General features: G+C 44.3%; 1 protein-coding gene across 4 annotated transcripts in view; it reads left to right on the forward strand.

The window, feature by feature from the left end:
* Positions 1-20,855, forward strand: part of ERBB4 (erb-b2 receptor tyrosine kinase 4) — a 603,712-nt gene that overhangs the window by 151,320 nt on the left and 431,537 nt on the right. The gene's annotated exons all lie outside the window — the stretch shown is intronic.

Here is a 20,855-nt window from a genome sequence, read left to right on the forward strand (position 1 = left end):
GTAATGTATTCTCCTGCAAACTTGCAGTCTGGAATATTGAGGGAGAGACCTTTTATGGGCTGAAAACTTGTACTGCCATCCTTTTTTTTAGGGGGGGGGGCAGGATGAGGAGCTTTGTGTTGCTGAAGTAAAGGAGGATTCAGACATAGAGCAGGAGAGGTGCTTTGAGGCAATTGTGAGTTGAGACTTGTGCGTGGTCTGACCTCTTGTTAAATGTTAGACAGTGCTGCAGCTGTGCTGCCTTTGCAATTGGGTGCTCCAAGACATGCTGTAGAGTGCTGCCCTGGCCCTCTTGCTCTTCGTATTGACATATTTCCTTCCTGGGGGAAGCCCTTCTAGGAGGAAACATGTGAGATGTATTAATATGGTTGGTCCCATAGCATTCACTGAACAGTTTGAACCAGGGACAATGGTTCAGTGAATTATGCCAGGACAGGTTTTTTGCATTGTTCTCTTGATTGAGTGGATGGAAGGTATGTAATGGAACAAACACACCTCCAAACCTTACTAAAAGAGCATTTGTGTGATGGTGGTGAGTGTTTGCAAAATACCTGAGGAACTGCATTGACTGTGTAACTTAACCTTTTTTTCAGGTGCTATGTGAGGTGGTCTTCAACTGCATGGTTCTTTTCTCCTGAAAACCTTCTTCCTTGGGCAGGCTTTGATTCAGCAAGGCATTTAATGTTGTTGACTAGACATCAGTGTATGCATGTGTCTGCTTAAAGGGGTGCATGAACATCCTAGTGACACACAGCTTACACAGGGTCTGTGATGGAGAATGTTGTTATACAGGTTGTGTTTCCTCATTTATTTACATGTGCTGTTTACACACATATACACACCCCCTTCTGTTCTTCCATCAAGTACCTCAAAACAAATTTTCTTAATCCTTCATCGAGCCCAGACTGGAGGCATCTCACAAGAGTTACCAGGAAGGCTTGATCGGGTACATGGGAGCTGGTTTTCATGGTGGTTTTGCTCCTCACTGTGCCATGATTAGCACTCTTCATAGTGGGTGAAGTGAAATAAAGTAACAAAACTCATCATGGGTTACCTTCAATAGTATTGTTTAATTAAAAAAAAATAATTGCATCCCAGCGCTATTCTAGCCAATGTTTTAAGCACACATGGGTCAGGAGGATGGAACATTTTTCCTACTGCCTTTTTCCTTTCAACTTACAACCAAAACATTAATGGCAAGCAGCAAAATATAAGCTGAAGCTGCGTATCCAAACAAGCAAGAAAAATCATCTCAAAGAAAGCCATAGGTTTGAAATCTGAATTTTCTAAATCACAATTGATGTATTTCATCTGGCTTTTTTGACCAGGGGTTTCAACTCTAAAGGGCATGCTGGGCAGAGCTGATGGGCAGAACTCAAAAGATTAGGCATGTAAATGACACGAGCTGCAAAGAGGATTTCATCTTTCTTGGTGTGCTGAGGGGGGAAATCCTTCATCAAATGTGTAAAATTTCTTTAATAAGTAGACCTGTCAGGAAAATGCATGGAGTTCCAGCAGTGATAATTGGTGCTTCAAGTCTCTAGAATAACCAGTCAACCAAAAGATTTGCATTTACCTAATTCCTTCAGGACCTGAACACGTGAATGTCATTGCTTCCATGCCAAATAAGGGCACGTACAGAGGGTAAAAAAATAAACAAAAACACCCAACAAAACAAAAGAAGGGCTGAGTTATGTCCATAATGTTTTATTGTGATTTAGGGACTGCCTTCTACAGATCTTTTTTAGTGCTAAATCCATTCAGCCCAGTTTCCCACTGCAGACAGGTATTGGCTTTGGAGCCTCTTGGATAGTCCCCAGAAGCTGGTGTTTAACCTCCCTTTCTCCCACTAACTTAGCCCTCAATGCATGGAAGCATGTATTTACCTCCTGCATCCACCACACCCAGTGGCATCCAGTTTAACTGGTATTTGCAGATCAGAGCTTTGAAATTCTCACTCTGAGCTTGTGCTCATTTTTTAATGTGTAAACCTTTGCCAGAATTAGTCAGGATGGGCAGACCTGTCCTCTGAGGCCGTGCTCTCTGGATGCTGCAATTTGGCCATAGGAAAGTAGCAGTCCCCACCATCCCAGAATGGGTGGGTCACTGCCTCTGTTCCTGGGGGTGAAGGCAAAAGGTGACTTCCTCAGAGGAAAGCCCGTGCATCAGTTGTGTCTTGTTTTATGTTCGGATACAGGATTTCAGAGGTGATGTGTCACATCTGAATGTGTTTCACTGGAACGTGTAAATCCCAAACCTGTGCAAGTTGAACCTATTTTCTATGTTTCTTTGGCTGTGGCTGCTGGTTTTATTGATCTCTTTTTGGATGAAAGCTGAGTGCCTCTCTCATCTGTAGCCCTGTCACCGGGAGGAGGCTTCTGGAAGAAGCAGGGTCAAGCGTGCCTGACTTTCAAGGCTGACCATGCTGCAGCCTTAGTGCAAGATACAATTGCCCTTCCCTTCCACTCTCAAAATACACTCTGGGAGACCTCAGCACAAAGGTTCCTACTTCAGCCCCTAAGAGCTAGAGCTGTAGCAGAAGTAATTATTTGCTCTCTGCTGCTGCTGCTGGGCTTGGAGACCCTCAGCAAGAGCGATCAGTGAGGAAATGTTGGAGCTCTTGAGTGAGGAGTAAGTGGGTACTCTTGAAGGGGGGCTGACCTGTAGCTGGGATGTTAATCCCAGTAGTCTGACCTGGGAGGAAAGCAGGAGTGCAGTTTCTCTCCAGCCCCTGCAGATGCTTTGAGAAGGCGGTTTGCTGTGCAGAGGGTAGACTAGACCTCAGATTTAAAGGCAATTTAGAGCTCCATTGACTTGTAAGATAAAACGGTGATGTGAGTTTAATTCATTCCTCCCATGACTAAGGGATGGTGAGCCAGCGCAGGGGAAATATGAACTACTTTCATCCCAGCACAGTTTTTACCCAAAGCTTAAAGGTGAGCCAGGGCTCTGCAGTGCCTAAGGAAAATACCCTTCAGATTCAGCAGGGAGGCAAAGCCTGTGTGGCAGATTTTACCGTGCACCATGCATTGGGATGGCTCAAGGGTGAAATGGTATTTTACTGGAGTGTTTGCTCCAGACTTGAAATGCAATAGCTTAGGAGTAGGAAGATGGGGGAAACTTTGAAGATACTTTGAAAAAGCTTTATGTTGTACTCTACCTGATGTTTCCCTCACTGTGGAGTTGGGGAAAATTTGTCATCTTTCCTTCTGGTGGTGTTGCTGTATTTATTTGTTTTTTTCTTTATCGGGGCAAATAAAAGTAAGCCTCAGCAGTGTCTCTGAAAATCCTGGGTTACTGAATCAATAGTACTACCTCTGCTCTCCTAAGATTGTGAGCAGCTTGGTTTTCAAAAAGTGACATGTTCAAAAGCCAGGCAGTCCTGCCTTTCTTGGAGCTGCGCAACAGGGACTTGGAGCAGCACGTGGTTACGCTTAATTAGACAGCCTGGGGCTGGGATGGCTAAGGCTGGCTCCACTGAACCTGGATATGAACCTCAGCAGAAATCTGTCTGCTTTTTCCACCCTTGGTAATGGCAAGGAAGGGGGTTGTAAAAGTTGCAAGGCTGCTTCTGGTGAGCCAGCTTGCGAGATCCCATGTCAACTGTTCTTCTGCACCAGAGATGTAAAGACTTGGAACTTTGTTTGCCACCAAATTATCTTAATGTGGTAGATTAACCTAGATTTGTACACTGGAGTCTCTGGATCTGTGCAGTACTGTGTAACCTTTGCTTTTGTCACTTACAGAGGTCTGTGTTTTAGGCCATTTATCTTGATAATGAGTTCTGTTTCACATCTCTTCAACAAGCACAAGGGTAGAAACAAATACTATTGGGAAGGAGAATGATCTGGAGGCTGAAGTCTCAAAAAGAGAAGTTGGGTTTTTACCTCTGGCAGAACATGGAGGTCTTTAATACCTAGCAAGCAGCTGATATCCTTGCTACCAAGGAGGAGAGGCAGAGATGCATCTTTTCCTTCTGCTCTTTCAAACAGTATCAGCTGTCCATCACTAGCCTGAGGGCTGTGAAACTCAGCTGTTGTCTGAGTGGTGCCCAAGATGGGGGCTTGAAAGAGGAGTAGTCCTTTGCTCTTTCCAATTACAGCCTCAGTTTTGCAGTTTAAAGCAATGGTGAGCATATTTTTTTTATTAGAGCATTTTAGAAACCCAAGTCTGAAAATAGAGGACTCCTCTGTGTAAAGTGTTTTAGCCTGTACCAGAAAGTGCTGCAAATCAAAAAGCTTGAGGTTTGTTTTTTTTATTAAATGAGACAGATTGCTGCTGAGCATCTCTGGAGGACAGCTGCTGTTCCTGGTTTTCAGAGAAATTTTGTTGTGTGAGAGAGTGGCAAGAAGGCCTGGAACAAAGCCCTTGTTTACTCATGATATGTGCTCTCCTTTGCTCATTCACAAGCTGCAGCAGAAACTTAACAGGAGGACAGGAGTTACTAGGACACAGCTTTGCAGAGAGCTGGTCACGGCTGCCAGCCAGAGGGATTTGTTCCCTTGGAGGTGCCCTCCTGGGAGGATGCTTAGATTGGATCTCCCATGCTGCTGTGTGAAAGGCTTCTGCCAGTGCCAGGCTCTGAGATGGGTTTCTAGGAAACCTGGATTATCATTCCACTGTTATTGTGCTCTTTGAAGCGTTCATTGATCTATTTATTTTTATGACAGGAGACTTCTGTTGTGTTGTCTCGGTTGGGCTGTATTGCAGGTTTTGGTGCTAATGCCTGACACAGCAGATTTTTGTTCAGGGGACTAATCCCTTCATATCAAGGTCTTCCTTACAGCCTGTTAGTCCCATTGTTAAGCTCTTTAAGGAAGGACTTTACTTGTGTCCAGGTGTGTTTGAATGGGATGTACCTGACATGGAAGAGCCATGGTCTGGCACTGAGTGTGTAGGCATTGCTGCAGTGGAAATAACAGTTCCATTTCTCCCCTTGCACGAGCAAAGATGTGCATGACTAGGAAGTTAGGCAAGGGTGGCCTGATCTTGCATCTTGGGCACCAGGTGCCCTGTCCTTGACATATTTAAATGCTCCAGTTTGCAGGGGATCCAGAGGGCTCTGTGGCTTAGGAAAGGCTGAGGATTGCCTTGGCACTACTTAACAACATTCAGCTGGTTTCAGCTTGCAAGCTGGAGGGACAATCTAGTATTCTGGGCAACTGCAAAGCCTTTCTAGGCCTTCATTCTCCAAAGGAGGACCAGCAGCCCTGTACTGTGCTGGAGAGGTCTGAGCTGTTGAATTGCTGTGGGAATGGAGCCTTAGAGCCTTGTGAAGGTGTGTGGATCCTGCACAAAGGTTGCTCTGTGAACTGGCTGGTGTTGCAGCTGCTAGAAATACTAGAGATGTGGACAATTCAGAGATCCCTTTGGGCACATTTCATCACCCTGAACATACTGTGATACCAAACAAAACCGGGCCTTTTTATGAGAAAGTAGGTTCTTGATATAACATTTAATTTTATTGACTCTCATCAGTTTTTATCACTTGGGTTCCTTCTCTGCTATTGTGCTGGTTGTGGTTTGCAGAGTCTCCTCTTAGTGCCAAGTAGGACATCAGTGTTCTGGAGATCCCTGTGTGTAGGAGGCTTCTCTCTTCTCTGTGTAAGCATTTTGCCAAAGCTAGGTTTTTTCCCACTTTTTGTGGTCTCCCTGGGGAGCAACATGGAAAAGGGAAAAACCCGACAATTATGCTTTAAAAGCACAGAACCATGAATGTAAGTCAGACCACTAACATCCTTTGTACTTCAGAGTAGTTTCAAGCTGAGGCTGTTCAGTTTAAAAAAAAATAATCAAAAAACAAAATAGCACGTCAAGGGTAGGGACACTATATATTCTGAAAGATTTTCCAGGGTTTAAGTGTAGCTATTAGCTACCTCCTTTTAAATGAACCATTTCAGGGTGATAATCTCTCCCTATCAGATCATGATTTTGAGCAATTGGTATCTCTGATATTAGCTTTAACCTTTCCTGTGTAAGCTCATTAAGATGGAGAAAACATACACAGGGGACACCACACAGAGCTCATCTTTCAGTGAGCAGTCCTTCCTCTTTAGCAAGAGAAACAGCTTAAACAGCAGGCAGTAGTATGGTATGGTTTCTCCTGAGCGAGCACCATGAAATAAGAGATTGTGGATTCATGAAAAATCAGTGTAATGTGCCACACGGCAGTGTTATCAACTGGCTCCAATGCTGTCTCATGCAGCCTTTGGTTTGAGTTGTTGATCCTTCAGCAAAACCTGGCAGAAAGGAGCACGTGAGGGAGAACACAGCAAGGAGAAGCAAGGTGCTTATTGGTACTGCTAAAAAGGCGGATTTTTCAGGAAAAAAAACCAAAACACGGGGCTTTTGTTTCCTTCCTGCTGTGATCTCTGCAGCAGATTCAGCGTTGCTGTTTGCATTTCACACTAATCTCTACGATGTTGATCTAGATGTTTAATGAGTGGATTGGTGTGAAATCAGGCTTCAGGCTCCCAGACAGTGGCTTAGTAAATACAATAAGCAACTGCTCTTCTAGCCTGGAGGGGTTGTTATGAATTTTTTATCACATACCATTCTGACAGCATTTGGATTTGTAGAAAGAAAATAACCCCAACCTCTCACTTTCCCAAGAAATCTCCATTTCAAAGGTTTACATACTGCAACAACTACTACCTAATTGTTGGTGAGTAAGCCCCTTGCATGCTTATGCAAATGAGGGGAGACAGACACTTGAAAAAATCATTCTGATATTTGTTCTGACAGGCAGATACCGTGAGGCTGAGTGGAGGGTGTCAGGCACACTGAGGAGCTGGTGGGGAGCCTGGGGACAGGCATAACCTGCTGAAGCCCACATCAGTCTTTTAACTCCTTCTGCCAGCTGATGGTTGAATTTTTAGCAGTGGTGCTTTTGCCATCCCTGTTATTTATCGATGCTCAAAATGCCTCTTGGAGTAGCAGATGGACCAGCTCTCTGCAATTGCCCTCTTAATACTGTTTCAAAACTACTGACTTGCTCTTAGTCTCTTCTAAAGATTAAAAGCCCACCAGAAGACCATAAAATTAAAAGCAGCCTCTTAAAGATAGCTCTGCTAAATCAGGGCGGTGAAACCCTTTCAGAAGGAAAGCTGAAGGCAGCAGAGGCAGCCCAATTCTACAACTTTTACGATGAGATTACTTGCACTATAGGGACACACAGTGCCAGGGGCTGTGCAAATACATCCTCAGAGCACTTGAGTTCTCTGTAAACAGAAGGGAAGAGCAGAGCAGGAGAAGGGTATGCCCTGGCTCCCCAGAGCCGAGGGGACGAGACCCTGTGCTGGCACATGTGGGAAGGGGCTCTGGGGGCTGCCCTGCTATCAGCCATGAGCTTGCAAGCTCCCCACTGGCAGGCCTCCCCTGGGGTCCTGCCCTGTCCCATGGGATGGTGGTGAGGGTCAGTGGGTTCCAGATGGATTCAGATGTGTGCCAGGGCGCCGTGGTCCCAGCGCACTCACCGGCATTTGTCAAAAGTAGGAGTAAAGTGCTGAAAATGCCCTTTGCCTGGGCATAAACACCTGCAATGAGGAGACAGGTATGTGGCTCCAAAACACCTGTACCCAGGTGTAGGAGCAAAACCTCCTTACTCTCTGCTACTCTGTGCTGGTGAGCAGGGGCTCTGGGACAGCCACGGGGCTGCTCTGGCTGCAGGAGAGCGCTGCCTGCTGCAGCTCACACAAACTGGAGAGATGTTGGCCTGCTATTAAAAATAGGTAATGGGCCGTGACGTCCACCAAATGAGGTCTTGTGATAGTCACAACAAGTGAGGTGTTTCAGGCAGATGAACATAATTCTGTCAGTGGGATTAAAAGGAAATGCTGCAAAATTACACAGATGGTTTTCAAGAAGTCATAAAAACTTAATTGAAATGCCTTTTTTTTGGTTGTTTTTATTTATTTATTTATTAGTTGTGTGCTCTGTTGTCACAGAGGATTGGGTGTGCAGATTAAAAGGCTGTGTGGATTTTTTGGGAGGTGAGGTAAAGTGGGAAGGATTCGATACGTAAAAAAGGCTAAAGGGACGTTGGGTTTTTTTTTTCTTGTCTTGTCCTGCAGCTTTGCATCTGCCCAAAAAGGAGAATGCCTTTGTTCATACCTTATAGCAATGGCAGCTGAGAGGGAGAGGCAGGAGCACACCACACTGGTGCACTTGGGCATGGCTGCTGGGTTGCTCAGGACAGCAAAGAGAAGAATCCATTTTAAATTGTGTTTTGTTGATTCTTGCCCGGCCAGTGCCATTTTGCTTGTGCTGAGGAGCTGGCCAAGTACACAGCCTGCCCTGGCAGCTTGTGGAGAAGGCAACAGTGTCTGTTTTGCCCAACAGTCTGACTATGAAAAATTATAAGAGTCTGAGGAAACCTCAGATGCATATGGGCTTTCTCATCCGAGTACTTCAGCTGCAGCCCTTCCAGCTGAGCTACAGGCCCTGGCTTTCAGCCTTCACAATCATTTTGGTTCCTTGAAAATTGAGTGTGTGTCACATTCATAGCACAGATTTCAACAAAGCTATGACTTAATTTGAAAGGGTTTTTTTCCTAACAGGGAGGGCTTGCTGCAGGAATCAGTATTAGAAATTAAATAAATACTTGCTGCTCCTTGCAAGAGCCAGAATCTGCAAGCTCATGGATGGGTTTCTTCTTCATTGCACATCTGAGTCCTGCAAATGGCTGAAGATGGTCAGAGCCTGTCTGTAGTATTTGCATACTTGGCAGCTTAAGTCAAGGGTGAGTTTGGGAATCTGGTAAGATCAATGCACAGAGTTTGAAATACAATTCATCGCCTGTTTTAAGAATAACACAGAAGCGCCCTAAGATGTGAACCTCTTGTGCAGGAGATGATCTCCATCCCAAACACATCATGGACTAGTCAGACATCAAACCAAAAACCAGAGGCGCAGAGTCTGGGCAATTTGCTGAATCCTGAGGGCAAATTCTGCCAAGTTATTTGTGTGTCTGGTGCCTGGGGGGGGTTTTTGGATCCTGGACACCTTGAAGATGCTCACACGGTGGTCAGTGCTTCGCAGCAGTGCTGGGGGTACAGGACTGTTTCTGGGGAGGTTGTCATCATCCCATGGGCTCTCTTGCAAAGCCCTGTCCACCCCGTGCATGGCTCAGGCTTTAATGTCACTGAGTCATGTGGCAAGTTTGTGTTCCCTGCGTGTTCTGTGTGAACACCTTTCCAGCTACCAAAGTACAGCACTATGAGGGCTGCTATTGGAAAAATTGACTCCATCTCAGCCAGACCCAATGCACTCTACTACTGATTTTATGAAAGCAGTTAAAAGGGCAGTTGGGAGAGCAACAGCATGGGAACAAGCTGTGTACAGTGAGGTTTAGATGAAGGGGAGTGGCAAAAATTATCACCTATGCTTGCTGAGTGGCAAAACCAAGCTATGAAATGCACCATCTGTGTTGGCACCTCCCTGGTGGGGAGGTGGAGCAGCAATGTCCTCTCCCAGCATAAGCCAAGCAGGCTGCTTTCCTGGGTTTTGGCATAGGTACCTTAGCCTCAAGGTGTCCATGGGGTGGTTTAGACCTGCAGTGTGGTCTGGATGGGGCCCATGGACCAGCACTGCAGCTAGCACATGTGTCAGCTAGTGGCAAGGGTGCAAATAGAGGCCAAACTCAAGTGTCTTAACAGGGCAAACATGGTTGGTAGAAGTGGGTAACCTCCCTCTAAGCCTCTTTGTAAATGTCAATCCGAACCAGAACAAAAATACTGTTTCTCTAGAGATTTTACCAAGGAGGATGGCCTCTGTCTCCCTTCAAGTGGGATGTACAGACCTCTGCTAACATGCTCCTCTGTTATCACCGTGAAGGCAGAGCCAGGGGAAAGCTCAGTCGGGTCAATGAAACATCTCCCTCTGCAGAGCCGCATCTTTATTTAATGCTTCGTGGTGACCTTGCGTGTGGTCATTTTATCCACTCTGTGAATTCTTGTGTGTTGTTTTAGAGCTCACTTCTCAGAGAGGGATTTTTGGATTTAAAGACCTGGGTGGGGAAATATCTTTCAGAGGCTTCCCAAATGTTACAGCGTTCAGTTACTACAGTGTTGGAGAGTTAATTTCTCAGTTTAATCCTCACCTGACGTTGCTTTGCCTGTTATACAGCTGTGGGAAACACTGAAGAGATTTGCATCGGATTTGTTTGACCCTGCCATGTGGCGAGTAGGATCAGGTTTTAGCGGTTTTATCAGCCTGTCAGCATCCATCATTTTCTCTCAGGGGAAAGAAGTGATCTGCTTGCCTTCCCTGCTTATTTCACATTTGACTTGATGCTCCCACTGTGGCAAAGATATCGTGAACCCTTTTAATCGTGCTCCTTTGGAGGCAGGGATAAAAGAGTGTGCTCTCTAAAGGCATTTCCTCAGCCTGTGGGCTAATTGGGGCCAGTGGTGATTTGAAGTAAGCATCCTTGTAAATGAGCCCCTGGCCAGGTTTTGCATTTCTGTCTCACTAGTCTGTCCTTAGATTTTAGGGATTTTGATCATCAAGACCAAGTCTGAGGCACCAGATCCTGGTCATAGCTGTGCTTAAAGCAACTCTTTTTATCTCTCTAAAGCAAACTCTCCTAATTGTAAGCAGGTAAGGAGGATTAATGCTAGTTAGTAGTTTGTCTCTTGCTCTTTAATACACGTGTAGCCCCACGGGGGGACACTCTGCCTCCAGTGCCTCAGAGGAGGCAAATAGCTGGACAGACAAGACAGCTGGAGGGCTCGAGTGGGCCTTAGGCAAGAAATAAATCCTTGCCTTTTGCTGAGGTACTCATCCAGGCTTCCCTCTGGCTTGGTAGCTTCGAAATCTCCTGCTCCAGCAGCCCCACAGCAGTTCTGCAGAAAGCTATTGAAATCTACAGCCAAACACAAAGCAAAACTGGACTGTTTTGTCAGAAATTCATCCTTGCATCTGTGATGTACCTGGGGGGATGAGTTTCAGATTTCCCATTATAATTTTGTCAAATTTGCTTTATATGAACTGCTTTGAGACTGAAATGGAAGACGTGGCCTTGTCAGATGACTTGCTTTGTGATTTGGGCTTGTTCCAACCTCAGTCAGTAAGGGAAAACAATAGCATGAAAACACCCCACTTGAGGTAAAGCACATGAAAATGTGGGATTGAACCGTCGCCAGGATGAAGTGACATCCCATCACTTGCTGTGACTTGCAAGGCCGCTGGGAGATTTTCTCAGACGGTGTCTTGTGCAACCCTTCCAAAGCAGAACACAATGCAGGAGAACTGTTCTAACCAAAAATCTTGGGAACTTCACTGAATAAAAGGTTTAATTAAGACTGGAGAGGACTTCAGTGTTCTGAAACACTTGTGTAGTGCTTAGTTGAGAAGGAATAGACTGAAAAGAAGAATGCCTAAGGTTTTTTTCTTGCATGCAGACACTGGCAAAATCGGTCGTTTCATCTTTGCAGTAATTCAGGTGCCAGTGTGCATAGTCACAATCAAAATACTTCACATGAAAAACTGCATCTTTTAATAGGAGCTTTTTAAACAGAGCAATTGGCCTGCTTAGTTTGAATGATTTCAGTAGAATAAATTAGCCATTTTTCTTTCTTTCCTTCACTGTTGCGTTACAGGCTTGTGCACAACCTCCGACGTGTTCCTGTGTATTTAAGGCATTTGAACTGGTTATGTGGAATCTCTTGATTCCTGGTAACTCAAGCAATTAGCTGTACTTTGTTGACAAAGAGAAGGAAACTCTCCTATTTTCCTAGTGAGAATTTAGTTTACCGACTTTCGTAATTGCGCACAGAAGGCGCATCCCTCGGAAGTAATGACTGTCTGAAGACTCCTTAGCACTTGGATGTGCACTGGTGCTGCGAATCGGCTGTGCTTTAGTTGAGAGGAATAAGAACACTGTAGTGGGTCAAACCAAAGAATCCATCTAGCCTTGCTACCTGTCTCCAAATGCTTACAACAGCGTTTTTGGGACCGGGTAGAACAGAATGTATTGGGTTACCCAAAACGAAGTCAAATGTTGTGCTGGTAATGTCACGCTGCTGCTACTGGGAAGGGAGATGGACTGGTGGGTTTTTCTGCAGTCCACTCTGCAAGATGCCAGAAGCAACACTGTTAATTTGGGAGAAGACTCTGCTTCTGTGTACAGTTTTCCTTCACATTTCCAAATCTTGTTGATGTTTCTTGGGGTTTTTTTTGTTTGTTTCTTGGTACACTGAAGTTAAACTTTACTGTCCTGTTTTTCAAGTGTTTTCTGCTTTCTACCATATATCCTTGGCGTCTTGCATAGCAGTAGCTGAACTGCAAGAGTGCTTAAACAGTTTCCAGAGAAGTTGACTGATGTTCAAAAGCTACGTAGAAGAAACTATCATGGATGCTGGGTGTTTCATTCCAGTGTTTCCAACACTGTCTGATCCTGTTGTTTTGTCATGTTTTTTGAGATGACCCTGTTCTAGCTAAGCTGTAATGGGATGGTGCTAGGGAGGCTGGGAGACCGCAAATGGAAACTTGAATAGCTCAAATTATGTGTACTGAAGGAAGAACAGCCAACCAATAGCAATCATCTTGAAAGAGCAATTAAGTTGTCTTGGTTCACTGTTGTGGGCCAGTGCTTTTTCAGGTGTCAGAACAGGATCTGGGCTGCCACAACTACAGGTTGTATCACTGTATGATAATTTTTGCTCCTTTTGTGCTGTCAGCTTCTATTTCAGGCTGTGTCACGTTTAAGCAGGGTGCCTTGTGAAAGTCCTTGCCCGCGTGCCTTGTTACTCTCCTTTATGGCTTGTGATTTTTTTGATCACGTCTTCTTAACACACCCTTTAGCACAAAATGCCATTTGCTCACTTGACCATCCTTTTTTGATGCTTTCCTAGGCAATCCACTGCCATAACTGTTCTGGGCTTTACCTGCATTGCTGGACAATATGTTTAGCTCTTTACCTGTTTGGTTCCCTATCACACTTGATATTTTTAGGAGGTACAACTTACTGCTTCGTCTTCTCCTGTGGGTGATGAAGCCCTCTGCAGGTTGAGCGGAGGAGGAATTGGCTGGCACGGACAATCCTTAAGGGACACTGTGCTTGCCCTGACTGATATTTCTATAAGGAATGTGCTTGTTGTTGCTTCACTCCTTGAAGCTATGGTTGCTTCTCCTTCAAAAACAAATACAGGCTTTGCCTGCATTGGAGGATGTGCACCAATTACAGCTAATGGTGGGCAATTAGTTTGAATCCAGCAGAAGCTCTGCTGTCACAAATTGCAGCTTAACTTTTTCTTCTCTCATTCTGCTGTCGGCAGCTGTAATTGGGTCAAATGCTCCAGCACAGAGGGGACTGCTATTCCCTGCATCCCACTCAGTGAAGCCCCCGTGCCGCTGTCCAGCGCCCCGTAAAACAGCTGATGGCTGCCGAGCCCAGACAGGGACTGTCTGGGACTGCGGGTTGCACTGCCCAGACGCACCCGGTGTGAATTGTTCTGATGGCAGCCCGAGAAGCAGGAGGGAGAGGATGTAGCGCCCGGTCCAGTGTTTATCTTCTCTTTCCATTGTGTGAGATGGCACTGACAATGTGGAGAGGGCACCTGCGGCTTTCGCTGCTGTGTTTCTCTGTAATTAGAGTCCACTCCTGTTCTGAAAACTTCATGGTTTTATATAGGTTAAGTGGGAGAGAAGTATGAATTGTTTCCATTTTTCCTGGTGGGGGAACTGTGAGACAGAGCAGTGCTTGACCTGTCCACGTCACATTGCTGACATTTGGCACAGAAGAGTATTTTGAGCAGAGATTTCTTGAATGTCAGACCAGTGCCCTATAAACACAGGTTGCCTTTTGTTGTTTGCTGGGCACAACTGTGTGGGAGAAGCAATAAAGCAGCTCTGTAGGCAGGGCACTGAGGAATGCTGCTCGATTTGCATATGAAAACATTTATCCTAATACTCAGAGCTTACACAGGCACCAGTGAGGGGTTTCCATGGGCCTGAAGTCTGGCAGAAAGAGGGTCACACCACTCTCTTCAAATGAACTGCTTTAATTTTAATTAAGTCCACTACCTCCTGGGAAGTTGCAAGCTCCCAGATTTCTTAATTACCTACCGTGCAGCTGAAGCTCGATTGTAATGCAGAGCTGGGAGATTTTTTTTTTGTCCTTCCTTTCTAAGTGTAAACAGCAGCCGCAAAGGAGCGTGTACAGCAGTAGATGCGCGGGCAGTGACAGATGAGCCAGTACAGAGAGAGACAGAAATAACATGGCAGATTGGCTGTGGTTTTTAGCTGTCTAGGAACGAAGCAGAAGAGCTCTGCCCGCACACCATCTGGATGAGACAGTGAGAGGTGGCGAGCTTCACGTGAGCACAGGAAGAGGAGGGTGCTTTTCACTTGTTGGAGATCAGAACTGACACTTAGATGTGTTCAGGGTGCCATCTACCCTGTCTAAATATTTATTTCTTATGTTGTGCTCAGTCTAATGCAATCAGACTACAGTGTGGAGGGCTGCCATATCCTTTTAACTCCGAATTTGTCTTCCAGTAACAGGCTCTGCTGCCCCCAAACTACGCATGCATATTGCAAGCGAGGAGAAAAGTTGGAGCACCAGCTTGCATTACAGCACCTCCTGTGTTGCCTCGCCTCTTGCTGTCAATTAGATCTGACAGAGCTTGCTCCGTGTACTACCTTAGGCTTTGTTGTGCAGAGCTAGTGAGAGACACTAACCAATTTAAGCGCAAACTTGATTCCCTTTTTATTAGTAGGAAGGTAAATGAGCTAGCATTATCTTTTGAAATATAAAAATGTAAATTAACTTCTACTGATAATTATTTGTTTTACCATTTCCACTGAACGTTGAACAGTAATGCACGCTGCATGTTTTTCAGATATTTCCCCCAGTTGAAGAACAGTGTGCTGTGACAATACCAGTCTGAGCAATCTCTCTGTTGAGCAGAAACGTGCTCATTTGAGCATGCTGACCCTAAGTTAAATTAACCATTGCATATGCACTCTTCCACCCATGCACAGACCGTCCTGTGAGGTAGACTGGCTTAGAAGAAGTTTGGATCTTTTTTAGAAAATCATTTGATTCCCTTGGGCCTGGGTGAGATACGGAGTTGGATTTGTTGAGCATGACACACTCTTTCGTGCCTGTTAGCATCAATCCTCCGGTGCCTGTCACCTTTGTCTGCAGAACTGTCTGTAGTAACTCTTACAGAATTGGTTGCATAAACACACATTGAATAAGGAGGGTAAACAGTGTTTTACCTGGAAAGAAGAGTGCTTATTCTGCTCAGCTCAAGCATGATTGTGATAATTTTGTTTGGTTCTTTGTTGTCGCAGACTTTTTTTCTTTTTAATAGGATGGTTAGCTTGAACTCACCACCCTGTTGTGTCTGTAATTCAGACTAAAACTGTTTCAAATAAATAGCATGGAGAGCAATTTTTCAAGCTTCTCAGTGTGGAAGAGCTGAATCATCAAGGACCGTTCTTGAACTGCTGTGTGCTACTGCAGCATATGGAAGGGAGAAGTTGAAATACAGTTAAGGAGTTGCTTGACCCCATGCAAGAAGTACACTATTAAAACAAGCCCTTTTCCTGCTTCCTACAGCTGCTATAGATAGCAGAGTTTTGGAGCATCCCTGGGCAAGTCTTGGTTTTGAGTGTGGAGAGACTGAAAAGGCTAAAACAAGCTTCTGATGCCTGTATGACACTTCAGGGCGGCCCAGACACTTGCCAAGTGTTAGTAAATGTGGAACTGGACTCCTAGGAGAGCTTCAGTGACAGAGAAGACCAGGTAAGGTGTTTGAGGGTATTTAAAACGCCCCCATATGCTGATATCTTTGCACCTGGGTATCACCTGACCTTTCCAGCCCCCATTGTCACTGTATACCCTCACAGAACCTCCTGGTTGCACCCACGTGCCCTGGGGGGATGGAGGAGCCCCAGGGCTCCCTGCCCAAGGTCTCTGTGGAGTAGTGGTTCTACAGTGCTTTCTCTTGGCTTTGTTTTCCTGTATGTCAGCTGTAAATGCCACGGGACAGAGGAGTCTTTCTGCCTGTAGGCATTTGCCTGCAAAAAGACTTGCTGCTGCTGGTACCCAGTGACCAGGATCCATCCCTGCTCTGCTGTCCAGAGCACTGCTATGCAGCAGAACCCCTGTGTCATCTCTGCTCCCTATGGAGCTGGACTAGGCTCTACTGTGAAAGCTTAGAAACTACAGTGAAACTAGGAAAGTATTCTGGGTTTGGTTTTGTCGTTTTTTTCTTTGGTTTTTTTTTTGTTTGTTTGTTTGTTTGTTTGTTTGTTTTTAAGTAAAATTTACCTCATTTTGGTTTTATAACCCATCCTTATAATCTGTTGCAGGCATTTGATTTACTAAATTTAAAGCAACAGCAATGGATAAGAGATACTCTCCAATTGGATAAAGTAATTACAAGAGTAATCCCTGAAAAATTTTGCATATATGCATGTATAAATTAATTTTCATGATCTTGTATAATTTATATATGACTGCCTATGTTCACTGTGGGATTTATAGTATTTAGTTACTAATTGTGTTCAACATCCTTTTAAGTTTTGCTTACAACTCAATGTGAGATAAGTAAATATGCTTATGATTTAAAGGCACTGTCAGCTGAATGAGAACTGGTGACCTCAGCATAGAGCAGAGGGGAGTCAATTGTGGACTTGGTGTGTGTTTTGTTAAGGTGTGTGGGTCCGTGAGTGTTGATAGATGAGGGGCACTGGATGAAAGACTGTCCCCATCACAGGCAGCCATTCCCAGGAAACATTTTTAAGATGTCATATTATGAGGCTTTTTCATCCGAGAGAATAATTTCTTTAAAATAGCAACGCAAAGGTCGGTGCCCAGTGTGAGGTAGGGACAAGCTCCTGGGGGGGCTCAGAGCCAGAGGTTCATCTGCTGCAGCACAGCAGTGGGACAGGCTTGACAAGCTGTGAGAGTATCTTGCTTCCTCATCCTCTGATGAGAATAAGAGACAGTGGAAGCAATAGTTCTGCTTAATTAAAAGATATACTGTTGTCCCCTATGTATATATTCTGGTGTGTATAATGTAATTAACATTACTTTAAAGATGCTTGGAAAAATACCTGGTCCTTTGGGGACTTGGTGTGCAGCTAAGGGACTTTGTGTGCTATGTCACCTCCTTTATTTTTATGAAGTAGCTAAATGGAAAATAAGTGATGAAGAAGGGCAGAAAAGCTTGTTGGATTGTAGCACTGGTCCATGCAGGGTTCTATTTGTCTGAGTTAGGGAGGGACAGCCTGTATTCCTCTCTGCACAGCAGCTGTTCTGAATGGTCTTTTGGCCATGCCAGATCCTGTGACCATGGTGCCAAGGCAGATCTTAGAGTCTCCTGGGTACTAGCCCTGTTTCCAAGTAGTCAGAGCAACATCCTGCCTTGCCAGTGGCTCTGGGACCACAGAGTGAGATACCCCAGCTTTTCCAGTCATCAGAAAATGACATAGGAAATGTGCTGGATGCTCTCTCCCTTATCTCTAGCAGATAAACCAAAAACTAGGATGAAGGAGAGTGAATGGGGCTGCAGAAGTGAGGGAGACTTGCACACTGCTGCTTTGTGGTCCTTAGGCTCCAACTGTGATTTCAACCTTCAAATGCATGGGTAGACTAAGCATACCACGGATAGACAAGTTCTTCTGCCCTGTCTTTATGGCTGCAAATTTATTTTATTTCTTTTTGAGCAGTTTATGCAACTGTGCCATTGCTTAGGTCTTACAGAAGCCCTGAACCCCCCCAGCAGACACGCTCCTAAGGTTTGTTACTGGAGCCTTTTGTATAACTCCCCAAAAAAAGGTGTTCAGTTTAAGTGCAAAAATTTTACCATTTCAACATTTTTCTATTATCTTTCCTTAGTTTACCCTTCGGAGGTTGTTTCCAGTTCTTCCCTCTGTTTGCATGAGGGATAAGAAAAGTGTTATTCCTAGCTCTGTGTGAGATCGCTTTGTTTATGAAATTGTACCAGCTTGAGACACAATTACCACAAATAATTGCCAAGAATGCTTGCTCTAAAAACGAAAGCTTATGGTTATTGTTGGCAATGCTTTTTACAAATGGAGATTGGCTATTTAAGGCTGAATATTGTATTTTTATACTTGGCAATCAGGCACTGAGACTCTGCGCTCTAGTAAGATCTTATTATCCTTAAGTGGCATTTTACTTAATTGAAGGAATGAGAGTTCTTGGTCCTTCAGGTGATGGGAACAAGGAGTTTGGCAGTCACTTCATCATCCTTACCACCCTGCCAAGGAGGTGCCATGGTGGACAACACAATCTACAACCAGAAAACCCTGTTCTTTCTGACAAAGGAAACTCAAAGAACGTTTTCTGCTACAGAACCACATTTTCTTAAGTTATTTTTCAACTGCACCTAGTGCTGCTGTGTTGCCCCATTAGTGCTATGGATGCCTTGTCCCTTTGCTGTGTGATGGGTGACATATGGGCCCTCCTTTGGCAGTGTTTCTGCTGGGCTGCAGGAATGCTGTTGTGCCAGCATGGAGGATTAGTGCTGCTTATCACATGCCACGTGGCAGAGCTGCTTTTGTTTTTTTAGTTTACTTTTCTTCAAAAAGTTAATTTGTTGTGCAAATAGGTATTTCTTAGATTTTTATCCAAATAAAAAATAAATGACTTAAAGCAAGTAAAAAATTTGGGGGGTTTGCTTTGGAAGAAAATTGTAGGGTTTTGTTGAAAAACATAGATATATTCTTCTTCTTTCGTCAAAATAGTTCTCAGGGCTGGAGAACAGGGGGCGAGGGATGAGAAATGGAAACTGTAAGAAAGGCTTTAAACCTACTCTCTTGAGAAACAGAGGACATAGGAGAATAATGCTACTAATAATAGACAGTGTGGGGTCTTGCCTGTTAAATCCATCTGATCAGATAAGAAACGAGCATCAGCTGAGAATTTGGGGGGTGAGTCCTTGCTCTTTGCAGAGGTTGAACACAAAGAGCTGTTTGCTCTAAAATGATGAAAATTGGAAGGTACTGGAGGGCTCTGCTGCGCTGGCCGGGCGCTCGGGTGCTGCCCTGTGTGCTCAGAAGATCAGCAGAGGGCTGAATAATGCTGCACTGTGCTCTTGCATGGGTTTCTGGCAGGAAATCAGCATCCCAATGAGTTCGTGGCTTTAATCTCAATAGCATTTTGTTATCGTTTCCCCCAAAGGCTGGTGTATGCTTTTATTTTTAGATAATGGGTACTGGTGGGGTTGTTTTTCCCACCACCCCCTTCACTCAGGGAAACCTTTCAGCTTGTCAAAACAGCCATTAAAACCAGGGTTGACTATTTTCCATAGAAGAGAATTTGCCCTGAGTTGTTATTGATAAGTGAAACTGTTACTGGAAGCGTAGGGTTTTAGGAGGGATGCTGATGGAAGTCAAGAGATTGGGAGAAGTATTGACTGTCAGAGATGGAAGGGTTTGCTTTGCTGTGTGCTCACAAATCTGGCTCCTAAAAAGGTGGTGAGTTTTGATCCTGCCATTGCAGAAGCGGAGCTGACATGGTCATTTCACAGTGAGAAAAGCTCCAGCTGTATGGGGAAGGGTGTGGATGCTGGGATGATAAAGTGTCTGTAACTTTAAGCAACCATGAAGCGGAATGGCTGCTTTTTTATTTTAAATTTATTTCCAAGATACTACATATGAGCTCTTTTTTCACCTGTACAGAATTATTGTGTAAGCTGCACTTTGTCATACCAAAGCATTGGGTCTGATATTCAGATCCTGAATATCAGCAGATTCCCCTAGCTCCAGGGGGAGTTTTGTTTCCTCTCAGAATCAATGTTGTGATGTTTTGCATTCCTAAACCCCAAATTCCAGGAACTGTATGATTTATGAGAATTCAGCTTTGATAAAAAGAAAATTGAAAGAGAATGTAAACATTAAATATATAAAACAAGCCAGGGAAAACTTTGGCTTTTATTTTTTTATATATATGTATCTAGATCTTGTGTGCCTATGTGTATAACACAAATGATTCTGAGAAAGCCTGCTCCATGATTTTTGGATGCTGATGTGGTTAAATTAAAAGTGTTAACAAGGTCATATATAAAATGAAATGCAACTATTCACAGGGAAAAAAAAGTCTTCACATTAGAAAAATATATTCTCTAGTATGCCTACAGATATTTTGCTGGGTGCAATTCCAGGTCAGAAGTTCTTTTCTTCTCACAAATAAAATGTGAAGATATAACGGGATGTCTTTAAAAACAATTCCTTTGTGAAGAATAACTAACTGAATTTACTGCAGAAAAAGCATTACTTACTGTCAGAAATATGGCAGAACTCTAGACACGTGCTCTGGGTTACTGAGGAAATTGAGAAAGTTAAAGGATGATCCTATTTGGCATGAAGTGCCCATTCATGAATTGGACTGGGTGCTTGGTACAGCCTTCTTGGAAGTCACTGGAAAGGGAAGATGCTGGGAGTCCCACAGGGCTGGACTCCAAATGCATATTTTCTTCTGTGTTGTTTTCACTCAGGTTGTTCTGTTTGAAACTGGAGGATCAGTTAACATGTAACTTATTAACTGGACAGCTTTTTCCCCTTTAAAAAGCTTGTTCTATGCCTGTGCACGTCTGGCTCCTGCCAGTTCCCAGGCATTTGTACATCTTAAAACATGTGAGTAGCTCCCAGAAGTCAAGGGCATTGCTCACATGCTTTGAGTGTTTGTAGGACTGAGACCTTAAGGAAACCTGGTCTAAATAGCAAACAAGTATCTGAGGCTGCTGCATCTGTGAGTGATTCTGTTATATTGAGTAGGTGCTTTAGATGAACTTTATTGCAGGATGAGATTCTGAAAAACAGAAGGAAGGATACTGGTGTGCTCAAAAGCAGCATTTGATTTGACTTAACTCCTA

This window comes from Manacus candei, unplaced genomic scaffold (genome assembly GCF_025592945.1).
Source record: "Manacus candei isolate 608988 ecotype Guabito, Panama unplaced genomic scaffold, ASM2559294v1 h1tg000023l, whole genome shotgun sequence".
NCBI lineage: Eukaryota > Metazoa > Chordata > Aves > Passeriformes > Pipridae > Manacus > Manacus candei.